Consider the following 14,035-nt stretch of genomic DNA (forward strand, 5'->3'; position numbering starts at 1 on the left):
GGTACGCATTTCTCCTCCTTACACGCAGCATCACAACAACGTTTCACCAGGCAACGCCGGTCAACTGCTGTTTGTGTATGAGTAAACGGTTAAAATCTTTCCTCATGTCAGCACGTTGTAGGTGTCGCCACCGGCGCCAACCTTGTGTGAATGCTCTGAAAAGCTAGTCATTTGCATATCACAGCATCTTCTTCCCGTCGGTTAAACTTCGCGTTTGTGGCACGTCATCTTCGTGGTGTAGCAATTTTAATGGCCAGTAGTGTATTTATGTGCAATGTTAACCGGTTGCGGTTAGAATATGATCTTCGGACCATCTATACCATGATGTGAGGCGTTGGCGGTGAAAGGAGCAGATGTCGTGGCTCCACGGAAGTAGTTAACGTTTGTGTTGCTACACCTGCTCCGTTCACCGCCAACGCCTCACATCATGGTGTAAATGGTCTGAAGATGGTCACATTCTAACCGGATACGCTTACCATTGCGCATAAATATTTTATTGCGGTATAGACTGTTGTAATCCATTTTTAAAGTATTTTCGCTAGAGCGCTGGTCTTTCTTCTAGAGAAATATGTGGAAACTGTGTCGTAAAAAACACAAACCACAACAAATACTTGAAGTATTTTTGAATGCATTACGGGAACAGCAGTGATCAATGTCTTGTAAATAATTACTATTAAAAACAGTCTTGATCACGATTTATTTAACAAGGTGACCGGTTTCGACCACTACTGTGGTCATCTTCAGACCATTGAGTAGGAACCCCTCTCTGTTGGAGAATCACAACTAAGGACAAAAACAAACAATACAGTGGTGTGCATAAAAGTGTGTTGTGAACAACATAAGAAATGCATAGTGCTGCAGAACAACTAAAAATTAGACCAAAGTTATGAGTGTCTAACGCAGAAATACGACGATATGCTACCAGGCGGCATTTCCCGACGTAAGCGAGAAATCAACCGAAAATCACCACCACTAATGGTGCTTTACCTCAGTAAATCGAAACGCATCTGGTGAAAAAATTCCGCAGTTTTGTAGTTGCAACTACATAACAAAAAGACCCTCCAGAACTATAAAGCAAATACGGACACTACGGCCAAACAAATGAAGAATTCCTAAAACAGATCTGTAACTGAGTTAAAAAGCTAGCACTGCCGTCTATTGGTTCTCTGGTGTACTGAAAAACTAAAAGCAATATCTAATGGTTCTGTGGCGTACTACGGCAAGTAAACACCCGAACTGCTAAGCTGAGCGGACGATTTTAGATGAGACTTTAAAAAACGATATTTTTTTCGTGTTTCGATTTTTATAAAATGAAGACTGTATGTTGCCCCAAGCTACGCCCAAGTTAGCTGTCAAAACCCCATGATAATTCGTCTAGTAGTTTTGGAGATTAGCGTGTTCAAAAAGGCAGACATACAGGACAGTTTTGCAGTTTTATTGTTAGTACAGATACTTTTCTGGCTCGTATTATTTTGCACACCCTGTGAATTGAATGGAAGTAGACACACTTTTTTATTGACTGTAAGTGTACATAACTCCACAAAGGACAAAGGGATGTTTCGCCCTATATTTGTTTAAACTCCGCTGTAATTCAACACTTGTCTCAGACACTAAAAATTATGCGACGACTTCGGTAGGAGTTCCACGTGTGAAGCCGTAGCCCTCTGCCAGCAGCGGTCAAGGGTGGCCCCTGGTAAAATGTTGACCACCTCAGTTTGGCGCCAGCAGTCGTTCTGCCCACCAGGATCTCGCTGCTCCACAGCCGCCCCAAAATTCAAAGTCGCCCAGCGGACAGGCGCCGTGTCCGACTCGGCGTAGGGAGGCACAAAACCGCCTTCAACCCAGATGAGTTCGAAGCTGCCTCGACTGCTCCCCATCAATGCAGACGCGCTGAAGCCGCCCCAGTTGTTCAGCCGGAGCACAGCACACGGAGGCCTGGCGCGTCGCAGCTACAGAGCCGGTTCCGCTTAGCGCCTCCCGGGTCACCAGGGCAGGCGAAAGCTGGCACACTTCCGCAAGCTCAGTCGCCTCTGTATTCTACAAACCGCCCCGCCGCTACACTACCATTTCCCACATTCGACGTCCCGATCGCGATCGATGTGTGGGAAGAACGCGAGACGCTAACCCTCCGTGTTGTTGTTGTTGTGGTCTTCAGTCCTGAGACTGGTTTGATGCAGCTCTCCATGCTACTCTATCCTGTGCAAGCTTCTTCATCTCCCAGTACCTACTGCAACCTACATCCTTCTGAATCTGCGTAGTGTATTCATCTCTTGGTCTCCCTCTACGATTTTTACCCTCCACGCTGCCCTCCAATACTAAATTGGTGATCCCTTGATGCCTCAGAACATGCCCTACCAACCGATCCCTTCTTCTGGTCAAGTTGTGCCACAAACTTCTCTTCTCCCCAATCCTATTCAATACTTCCTCATTAGTTATGTGATCTACCCATCTAATCTTCAGCATTCTTCTGTAGCACCACATTTCGAAAGCTTCTATTCTCTTCTTGTCCAAACTATTTACAGTCCATGTTTCACTTCCATACATGGCTACACTCCATACAAATAATTTCAGAAACGACTTCCTGACACTTAAATCTATACTCGATGTTAACAAATTTCTCTTCTTCAGAAACGCTTTCCTTGCCATTGCCAGTGTACATTTTATATCCTCTCTACTTCGACCATCATCAGTTATTTTGCTCCCCAAATAGCAAAACTCCTTTACTACTTTAAGTGTCTCATTTCCTAATCTAATACCCTCAACATCACCCCACTTAGTTCGACTACATTCCATTATCCTCGTTTTGTTTTTGTTGATGTTCATCTTATATCCTCCCTTCAAGACACCATCCATTCCGTTCAACTGCTCTTCCAAGTCCTTTGCTGTCTCTGACAGAATTACAATGTCATCGGCGAACCTCAAAGTTTTTATTTCTTCTCCATCGACTTTAATACCTACTCCGAATTTTTCTTTTGTTTCCTTTACTGCTTGCTCAATATACAGATTGAATAACATCGGGGAGAGGCTACAACCCTGTCTCACTCCTTTCCCAACCACTGCTTCCCTTTCATGCCCCTCGACTCTTATAACTGCCATCTGGTTTCTGTACAAATTGTAAATAGCCTTTCGCTCCCTGTATTTTACCCCTGCCATCTTTAGAATTTGAAAGAGAGTATTCCAGTCAACATTGTCAAAAGCTTTCTCTAAGTCTACAAATGCTAGAAACGTAGGTTTGCCTTTCCTTAATCTTTTTTCTAAGATAAGTCGTAAGGTCAGTATTGCCTCACGCGTTCCAGTATTTCTACGGAATCCAAACTGATCTTCCCCGAGGTCGGTTTCTACTAGTTTTTCCATTCGTCTGCAAAGAATTCGTGTTAGTATTTTGCAGCTGTGGCTTATTAAACTGATTGTTCGGTAATTTTCACATCTGTCAACACCTGCTTTCTTTGGGATTGGAATTATTATATTCTTCTTAAAGTCTGAGGGTATTTCGCCTGTTTCATACATCTTGCTCACCAGATGGTAGAGTTTTGTCAGGACTGGTTCTCCCAAGGCCGTCAGTAGTTCCAGTGGAATGTTGTCTACTCCGGGGGCCTTGTTTCGACTCAGGTCTTTCAGTGCTCTGTCAAACTCTTCACGCAGTATCATATCTCCCATTTCATCTTCATCTACATCCTCTTCCATTTCCATAAAATTGTCCTCAAGTACATCGCCCTTGTATAGACCCTCTATATACTCCTTCCACCTTTCTGCTTTCCCTTCTTTGCTTAGAACTGGATTTCCATCTGAGCTCTTGATGTTCGTACAAGTGGTTCTCTTATCTCCAAAGGTCTCTTTAATTTTCCTGTAGGCAGTATCTGTCTTACCCCTAGTGAGATAAGCCTCTACATCCTTACATTTGTCCTCTAGCTATCCCCTGCTTAGCCATTTTGCACTTCCTGTCTATCTCGTTTTTGAGACGTTTGTATTCCTTTTTGCCTGCTTCATTTACTGCATTTTTATATTTTCTCCTTTCATCAACTAAATTCAATATTTCTTCTGTTACCGAAGGATTTCTACTAGCCCTCGTCTTTTTACCTACTTGATCCTCTGCTGTCTTCACTATTTCATCCCTCAGAGATACCCATTCTTCTTCTACTGTATTTCTTTCCCCCATTCCTGTCAATTGTTCCCTTATGCTCTCTCTGAAACTCTGTACAACCTCTGGTTCTTTCAGTTTATCCAGGTCCCATCTCCTTAAATTCCCACCTTTTTGCAGTTTCTTCAATTTTAATCTGCAGTTCATAACCAATAGATTGTGGTCAGAGTCCACATCTGCCCCCTCCGTATATCCTCTAAATTTTATGTTATCGTCGTGGTGGTTTCGCGAAACATATATGACAGCAATTAATATATTTATGACAGCAATTAATATATTTTCAACTCTTTTTGGAAAGTGCGCTCCCGGAATCTCAACAGTAAGCCCCCTCTATGACACACAACGCCTCAAGTAAGACACTTCTACTGTATGTGAATTACTTTTCTGTCTCTACATAGATACTTCGCAAGCCACCGTTCAAATGGCTCTAAGCACTATGGAACTTAACATCTGAGGTCATCAGTCTCATAGAACTAACAAGGGAACCTCCCCATCGCACCCCCCTCAGATTTAGTTATAAGTTGGCGCAGTGGATAGGCCTGGAAAAACTGAACACAGATCAATCGAGAAAACAGGAAGAAGTTGTGTGGAATTATGAAATAAATTAGTAAAATACACAAACTGAGTAGTCCATGCGAAGATAGGCAACATAAAGGACAATGGGAGTCAAGGAGCGCCGTGGTTCCGTGGTTATCGAGAGCAGCTACGGAACGAGAGGTCCTAGGTTCAAGTCTTCCCTCGAGCGATAAGTTTAATTTTTTATTTTCAGTGTATGTGACAAACTCTTACGTTTTCATCACTTTTGTGGGAGTGATAACCACATCCACAAGAAAACCTAAATCGGGCAAGGTAGAAGAATCTTTTTACCAATTCGCCAAGTGTACAAGTTAGTAGGTCGACAACATATTCCTGTCATGTGACGCACATGCCGTCACCAGTGTCGTATAGAATATATCAGACGTGTTTCCCTGTGGAGGAATCGGTTGACCTATGACCTTGCGATCAAATGTTTTCGGTTCCCATTGGAGAGGCACGTCCTTTCGTCTACTAATCGCACGGTTTTGCGGTGCGGTCGCAAAACACAGACACTAAACATATTGCAGTGAAGAGAGACGTCAATGAACGAACGGACAGATCATAACTTTGCAAAAATAAAGTAAGTAAACTTTTCGCTCAAGGGATGACTTGAACCAAGGACCTTTTGTTCCGCAGCTACTCACGCTAACCACGGCACCACGGCGGTCCTAAGCTAATGTTCTCCTTGATGTTGCCCATGGTACGCATGCACTACTCAGTTTTTATATTTTACTAATTTTTTTCATAGTTCCACACAACTTCTTCCTGTTTTCTCGATTGATCTGTGTTCAGTTTTTCCAGGCCTATCCACTGTGCCAACTTATAACTAAATCTGAGAGGGGTGCGATGAGGAGGTTCCCTTGTAAGAACTACTTAAACCTAACTAACCTATGGACATCACACACATCCATGCCCGAGGCAGGATTCGAAACTGCGACCGTAGCAGCAGCGCGGTTCCGCACTGAAGTGCCTAGGACCGCTCGGCCACAGCGGCCGGCTGCCGTATTATGCACCAAGCACATCGTAACCCTTTCATATCTGCACCTGCCTTCTGAGAACAAGTAACGTACTCCTTGCAACATTGTGTGTCATCCCGCACCGCTGATCGGCGATTGCACCAGTCGGACTACGGAAATACCATGCCATCTCGCAAAACACAGCTGCCGCGCGGTCTGTAGAGCATTATTACGGTCCGTGCGGCTGCCCCCCGTCGGAGGTTCGAGTCCTACCTCGGGCGTGTGTGTGTGTGTGTGTGTGTGTGTGTGTGTGTGTGTGTGTGTGTGTGTGTTGTCCTCAGCGTAAGTTGAGTTAGGGTAAGTTAGTGCGTAAGCTTAGGGACCGATGACCTCAGCAGTTTGGTCCGCTACCACAAATTTTCAATGTGTAAGCTGCCGCTAACATAAAAACATAAACGGCGTTTGGACCGGTGCCGTGACAGGGAAGCGTGGACTGCTTCCCTGGGTTCCGGACTGAAGCGCCTAGAACCGCTCGGCCAACGCGGCCGGTCGACTTTACTGTGTAAAGCAGGACACTTGTAATACTGTAACCGAACATTACAGGTTTGTTCGTCTCACTCATCGGCATTAACTTACATTTTTCTACATTTTGGGGACAGCTGCCAACCATCACACCAACTAGAAATTTTGTCAAAGTCGTCTTGTGTTTTTCTACAGTCCCTCGACGTCGACACCTTACCGTACACCATGGCATCATCAGCAGACAACCGTGGATTGCTGCCCACGCTGCCCGCCAAATCATTTATGTATACAGTGTAACCTTCCCGCAATAATGTTTGTCAATATTAACTGAATAATAAAATGAGCAAAGCGTAACCTCCTTGCAAAATTAAAGAATGACAATGTCCCAAATGTAAACTCTCCACAAACATTAACGAATGAACATTGCTCATAAAACCCACAATAATGTTAATTAAATAATGAAGCATGAACTGAATGTAACATCTGAACAGCAATAATTAAACCTGACAAATTTTATAGGCACAGCAGCGCCGACCTACGGCCCTGTGAAATAATTAAACCAAAATTCTTACCTCAGTAAAACTGCATCTATATCTGCTCTTATTTTTTGGCACAGCTTCGTGCAATGCTGCCGTATATTTAATTCTAATTCTTGGAGGAAATGCATAGAATATGTTCTTTGAATTGAAATGAATGCTTTTTCTTCAAAAGAGTGGAAAAATTCTTTAAATTGAAATGATTACTTTTCTTTAAAAGATTTACTTTATAAAAAGAATTATTATTGGGGCATTTCTTGAACAAATTAATTACAATTACCATATATTATTAGCTGAGCGCAATGCTGCTTCATTACCTTCTACAATAATATACATCGTCCACCACAATCCTGACCGGATTCGGAAGAACAAGACGCCGTCGACGCATGCCGACGACCGCTCAGTACAACCGTCCACTCGCTACAACTACTGCCGACTGACTACTACTGCAGACAGAGTACAACTCGCAACTGTTCCTGTCGACTCGCTACACGCTACTACTCGACTCTCGCGCGGTCAAGCGCAGACTAGCAACGATAAATAACTCTCTGGTCAGAGATTCTGTCATGCCTCGCCATCGCTGGTAATGAATACATACGTGTTTCAACAGAGAACAACAGCGGTCCTATCACACTTCCGTGGAGAACTCCTGGTGAAATCCTTGTCTTTGATGAACACTCGCCACCGAGGACAACATACTATGTTGTATTACTTACGAACTCTTCGAGACACAGACATATCTGTGAAATTATTTCATACGCTCGTATCTTCGTCAATAGCCTGCACAGCGTCAAATGTTTTCCGGAAATCTAGAAACATGGAATCTCCCTGTTGCCCTACATCCATATTTCGCAGTATGTCATGCGAGAAATGGGCAAGCTGAGTTTCGGACGAAAGATGCTTACTGAAACGAACTCTTTCAGTGAATCTTCGCTCGGCATCTGGTTTTCCTATTGTTAGCTCTATGTGATAATTCCAGTTTATGTCACTCCAGACTGTGTCCGTCAGGTATCTGACGGCTTTAACCGCCAACAGTGTAATCAATGACGCATATCTACGCCTATCTATGCTCAGTATGTTATATTTATTTACTTTCAGGGTCAACTCAGAGTTCCTGTAAGAATCGTCGATCTTCCGCAAATCTTCCTGAAATTCGCTACAGTCTTGTGGCCTTTTAACGTCCCTATTAACAACAGCATCGTCTGCGAAGAGCCCTACTGAGCTTCCGAAGTAATCTACCTGGTTGTTATAACTAAACGTGCAGCTTCTCACAGAGGTCGAGTGTGGGTTGTAATTACCGTATGGCAGCGGAACTTTGTGGATATCCTAATGCCTTAATGCAGAAACGCTTTACGCCGGAAAAAAAATAGTTCCAATTCTGATCAACAAATGGAAATCTGGCGATAAGAATCCAAGAAATACGTATAGAAAGTTTGCCATATGTAATGGATTAGGAACGGCACGTGGATAGAAAGCGTCAAACAAGTGGGAAAGACACGATGATGATTTCATTACTAACCACCGCTTACATAATTTGTTCAGTATGAGCACCAGAGACGTTGACGAGATCAACACCTGCTCGCAGCGGGTCCGCTGGGATCGCAACAACGTCTTCCTGTATTCTGGCCTTCAGATCAGGTAGATACCGAAAGAGTCACTCATAAACGCGTTCTTTTAGATGGTCCCAGACCCAAAGGTCGCAAGGATTCCGATCAGGTGGTAGTGTACAGAAAACAGTGTGAGCGTGTGTGTGTGCTATTCTGTCATTCTCTGCGCAACGGATTAATCTGAGATGTCCCCTTTACCCTGTGGCTTCAGCAAGATGCAATTTCCACCCCCACACTACTACAGAAGTCAGACAGACGCTCCAACGTTCTGAAGAGAAATGCTTGAAAAACTTTCAGCAATGAACATCTTCTGGAGTCGTCCGCAGTAATGAAATGACACAAAAATTCACAAAATTTCTTAAGTAAGTAGTGGGATACTTGGGTACTGGTGTAGTGCTAGTTAGTGTAAGAAAAACATGAAACTAACGAAAATTATTATTTATTTTACAAAAATTCTGAGAAATCACAATGGCACTTTTAGTTATGAACTGAACAAGTTATTTCCGGGTTCTTTTCGAAATGTGAAGTTACCTCTCAAGGATAGGATTCACTAATGAAATTTCTATACAAAGTTTAAGATTGTTATTGACTTGGCAGAATGGCTGACAGCGGCGCCTACTCAACTTGAATAATTATCCATTAGAATGTTGCTAGGTACGGTCGAGGCTGTCGCGTGTGAAATGCAGTGAAGTGTATTGTTGTGGAGGAAATATGTGGCTCGCAAGAGCTGTAGCGGACAATACCATAAGCTGGGATGACTGCTGTCTGCGCCGCTCGCTGCTGACAAATATGCTAACTCTCGTTCTATCTGTATTGACCTTAGCCAATCAAACTCTCCCTACGCCTTCATGAAGTCAAGGACTCCTATTCGCCCCTAGTCAAACTATTGGCGTGGTACACCGGTCGGATAACCAGTCCACCGCGATGCCACTCAAAACTTCACTCACAGGCGTTGAACTATAACTCTGTCCGTTCACACCGCACAATAAGTGTGGCGGTCAACACAGTGAACAATGCTTAATCGCAAGGACTCAATATAGAGTCTCACTCCGATTCGCTCTCGACAGAGGTGCTCTCCCAGTGAAGTACTGAGGAGAGACTTGTTCCTTGCTCTTTGAGTACACGTACGAGCGCGCACGCTCTCGCTACGTGTTCTCGCTCCAAGAGCGACAACGGAACAACCCCTCTCCACGCCAGACGTGAAGAGGTATAGCTTTCGGTCTCTTCCATTACTCCTTCCGCTCAAGGCGTCAGAAATATCGTCTGCCAATCAGCATTGCTCTCCTAAAACGGGAGAATGACGTTTCGTTTAAGCCTTTAAGGCGACCAATCCGGAATCTGTAGCATTGGGGTTTGGCGTTTGCTGTCTCCCTGTGAAAATCTCTGAAACTGCGTGCTATGTTTGAAAAGAATGCGTAGGCTGGGCGCTCCCACACAATGTAGCGGAATTTGCTTTTAAGCCGAACATGAGGTCGTTCCTCCTTTCACTCCCGCAAACGCTGTCCACTCCACGGGCGGCCGAGGTTGACTCGTTCTCTGAAGGGACCGGCCTCCCGCAGTGCGGTCTGCCCCTCTCGAACTAAAAGCTGCTGTGACCGTCGTGTCTGGAATGTATGTGTGTACGCCAACCTCGAGTATTTCAACCACGGCGCGCTTACTTGTTATTTGCATATCGTTCAATTCATACAACACTGACTTTATCTCATCGAGTTTGGGTTCTAATGAAGCGTCTTGATGTGTGGAATATGATTGTGAGGGCGGAATATGTAAGCAATGAAGGTCAGGAGATCACGACGTCTTACAACAGTTTCACTGACAGCACACGGTCTCCCTTCTCGATAGTCTTGAAGTACACCCACATAATGGCTAGGCAAACGACAGCCAAAGTAGGAGTGGTGGGCGACTATATAGAGAAGTAGCTGGAAGGTGTAGAAGAACTTTTCTAAACATAGTGGCTGTCCGAAAACAGCTTATCTCAGGAACTGGAAGCATCGTTCATGTGTCCTAAGTAATTAAATGCATGGTGGATGCTGAGAGCTGACGCAAACTGAAGTCTGGATCATGACGTATAAGACCCTTCTTCAAGATTTTATATCTCAGTTGCCATAAAGGGCTTTTACAGACCTCGAGACAAAAGAAAGCAAATCGTAGCCTATGCTTCGTGTTACGTGCGTACCCCTTGCGAATGTGTCCTAGCAAAAGCCCTTCGTTTTTAATCTTTATGTGTCTCGCAACATGGCGTTGTAGGCAGTATATTACGCTGTAAAGGGGACTGTTAGGAGAAGGGGCCTTACCGTATATCGCAAACGAGACACAATTCATTTTACGCCACCATAAAAGAACACATCGCGTGGTCCGCAGCAGTTTCGCTCTAACACACGTTACGTCGGGTATCAGATTAGAAAGACAATACAGTACCGCTTTTTATCAGGAAAGAAAGTGGAACGACAAACAACAACGCTTAAAGTAATTTCTATAGCAGCGGTACAGTAAACCTAAACATCAGTAGGAATAACAGCCCACTCAGGAGTCACCAGCCATACTCATGAGCAACGAAGTCAATTTTTCGGTAGAGTAACCAGCAAACATACAACGCTCTGTATTGCGACCTTTTTTTTATCGCGTGCATGACTCTAAAGTCTTGTTGTTGCGCCATGCAAGAGAAATAATAATGCATATGAAAAGCCGGAAACAAATCGTTCATCTTTGTCACTGAAGTCACGATCAGTTTAAAATACAAAATTCTTATGAAATTCTTTAGAGATTCCCGATTCTCGCGCAATTTGTCTGCTGCTGATGTGCGGATTAGCCGCGACAGCAGCTAAAACACCTACTTGGGCATCATCATTTGTCGCAAGTCGTGGTTGACGTTTCACATGTGGCTGAACACTTCCTGTTTCCTTAAATAATGTAACTATCCGGCGAACGGTCCGGACACTTGGATGATGTCATCCAGGATACCGAGCAGCATACACAACACACGCCCGTCGGGCATTTTTATCACAATAGCCACACATCAACACGATATCGACCTTTTCCGCAATTGGTAAACGGTCCATTTTAACACGGGTAATGTATCACGAAGCAAATACCGTCCGCACTGGCGGAATGTTACGTGATACCACGTACTTATGCGTTTGTGACTATTACAGCGCCATCTATCACAAAGCGAAAAAAGTGGTCCAACTAAAACATTCATATTTCTTTACGTACTACACGAATATGTAAATAAAAATGGGGGTTCCTATTTTAAAAACGCAGTTGATATCCGTTTGACCTATGGCAGCGCCATCTAGCGGGCCAACCATAGCGGCATCTGGTTTCCCCCTTCAAGCTAGACAAGTTTCGTTCTTTGTAGTTTTTGCGTTTGATGCTTATTTCGTGAGATATTTCGCCCGGTCACGATCAATGGACCACCCGGTATAAAGAACACAGGACAGAATTACTCAATTATATTGCATTGCAATGGGTATCAAAGGTAATTCAGCTACTCCTAGCTATGGCTTTTATGCAATCTGCAAATGCTTCAAAAACCACGCTCGAGATTTTCACATTCTCTTCCTCAATAACTGCGAACTATCAATCCTACAGAAAAAATTAACACGAATTTTTGTAGGAAATTTAATGCTGTTAAATTTTTTTTACTGGAATACGCTCTGGAGACCATACTTTTCGAGTTAACTTTTGTAAGTTTTTCTTGAATAATTCTGAAACTACTGTCTCTAGCGAAAACGTATCCCAGCAAGAAATCTTTTCTGTAGGACTGACAGTCTGTGCAGAGTGAGCAAGAGAACATGAAAACTTGCGAACGGTGTTTGAAGCCTATCAGCCACTGTAAGTTTTTGCTCTCTCATTGTGAACTTAATCTTTAAACTCTTTCTACACGGTAAAAATGGTCCGGCCGCCTTGGTGCCGGTCTTATTACATTCGACGCTACATTGGGCGACCTGCGCGCCGGATGGGGATGAAATGATAACGGAGACAACACAACACCCAGTCCCTGAGCAGAGAAAATACCCGACCCAGCCGGGAATCGAACCCAAGCCGTAGGACGGCAATCCGTCACGTTGATCACTGAGCTATCGGGGCGGACTCTACATGATATTGTATTATACATTCATAGCAAATTTGCAGTACCCATTGTTTATGCGACTGTATAATATCTACAGAGTGTGCGGAAATTTACAAACTTCTAGGACTAGTAAACGGGAGTACATAACATTTTGAATAGGCGGTCCGGTAACGTCGTCCAACGGTGCTACAGAATGTCGAAGTTATGGGCGCCGGCGCCTGTAAATTTATGCAGGGTTATTACAAATGACTGAAGCGATTTCACAGCTCTACAATAACTTTATTATTTGAGATATTTTCACAATGCTTTGCACACACATACAAAAACTCAAAACGTTTTTTTTAGGGATTCACAAATGTTCGATATGTGCCCCTTTAGTGATTCGGCAGACATCAAGCCGATAATCAAGTTCCTCCCACACTCGGCGCAGAATGTCCCCATCAATGAGTTCGAAAGCATCGTTGATGCGAGCTCGCAGTTCTGGCACGTTTCTTGGTAGAGGAGGTTTAAACACTGAACCTTTCACATAACCCCACAGAAAGAAATCGCATGGGGTTAAGTTGGGAGAGCGTGGAGGCCGTGACATGAATTGCTGATCGTGATCTCCACCACGACCGATCCATCGGTTTTCCAATCTTCTGTTTAAAAAATGCCGAACATCATGATGGAAGTGCGGTGGAAGACCATCCTGTTGAAAGATGAAGTGGCACTGTCGGTCTCCAGTTGTGGCATGAGCCAATTTTCCAGCATGTCCAGATACACGTGTCCTGTAACGTTTTTTTCGCAGAAGAAAAAGGGGCCGTAAACTTTAAACCGTGAGTTGCACAAAACACGTTAACTTTCGGTGAATTGCGAATTTGCTGCACGAATGCGTGAGGATTTTCTACCGCCCAGATTCGCACATTGTGTCTGTTCACTTCACCATTAAGAAAAAATGTTCCTTCATCACTGAAAACAAGTTTCGCACTGAACGCATCCCCTTCCATGAGCTGTTGCAACCGCGCCGAAAATTCAAAGCGTTTGACTTTGTCATCGGGTGTCAGGGCTTATAGCAATTGTAAACGGTAAGGCTTCTGCTTTAGCCTTTTCCGTAAGATTTTCCAAACCGTCGGCTGTGGTACGTTTAGCTCCCTGCTTGCTTTATTCGTCGACTTCCGCGGGCTACACGTAAAACTTGCCCGCACGCGTTCAACCGTTTCTTCGCTCACTGCAGGCCGACCCGTTGATTTCCCCTTACAGAGGCATCCAGAAGCTTTAAACTGCGCATACCATCGCCGAATGGAGTTAGCAGTTGGTGGATCTTTGTTGAACTTGGTCCTGAAGTGTCGTTGCACTGTTATGACTGACTGATGTGAGTGCATTTCAAGCACGACATACGCTTTCTCGGCTCCTGTCGCCATTTTGTCTCACTGCGCTCTCGAGCGCTCTGGCGGCAGAAACCTGAAGTGCGGCTTCAGCCGAACAAAACATAAAAGTTTTTCTACGTGTCTGTAGTGTGTCGTGACCATATGTCAATGAATGGAGCTACAGTGAATTTATGAAATAGCTTCAATCATTTGTAATAGCCCTGTACATACAGGCTGATTCCTTGATGATGATACAAAATTTCTCGGATGATGGAGATTGAT

The sequence above is a fragment of the Schistocerca cancellata genome, chromosome 9 (assembly GCF_023864275.1).
Source record: "Schistocerca cancellata isolate TAMUIC-IGC-003103 chromosome 9, iqSchCanc2.1, whole genome shotgun sequence".
In the NCBI taxonomy this organism is placed as follows: domain Eukaryota; kingdom Metazoa; phylum Arthropoda; class Insecta; order Orthoptera; family Acrididae; genus Schistocerca; species Schistocerca cancellata.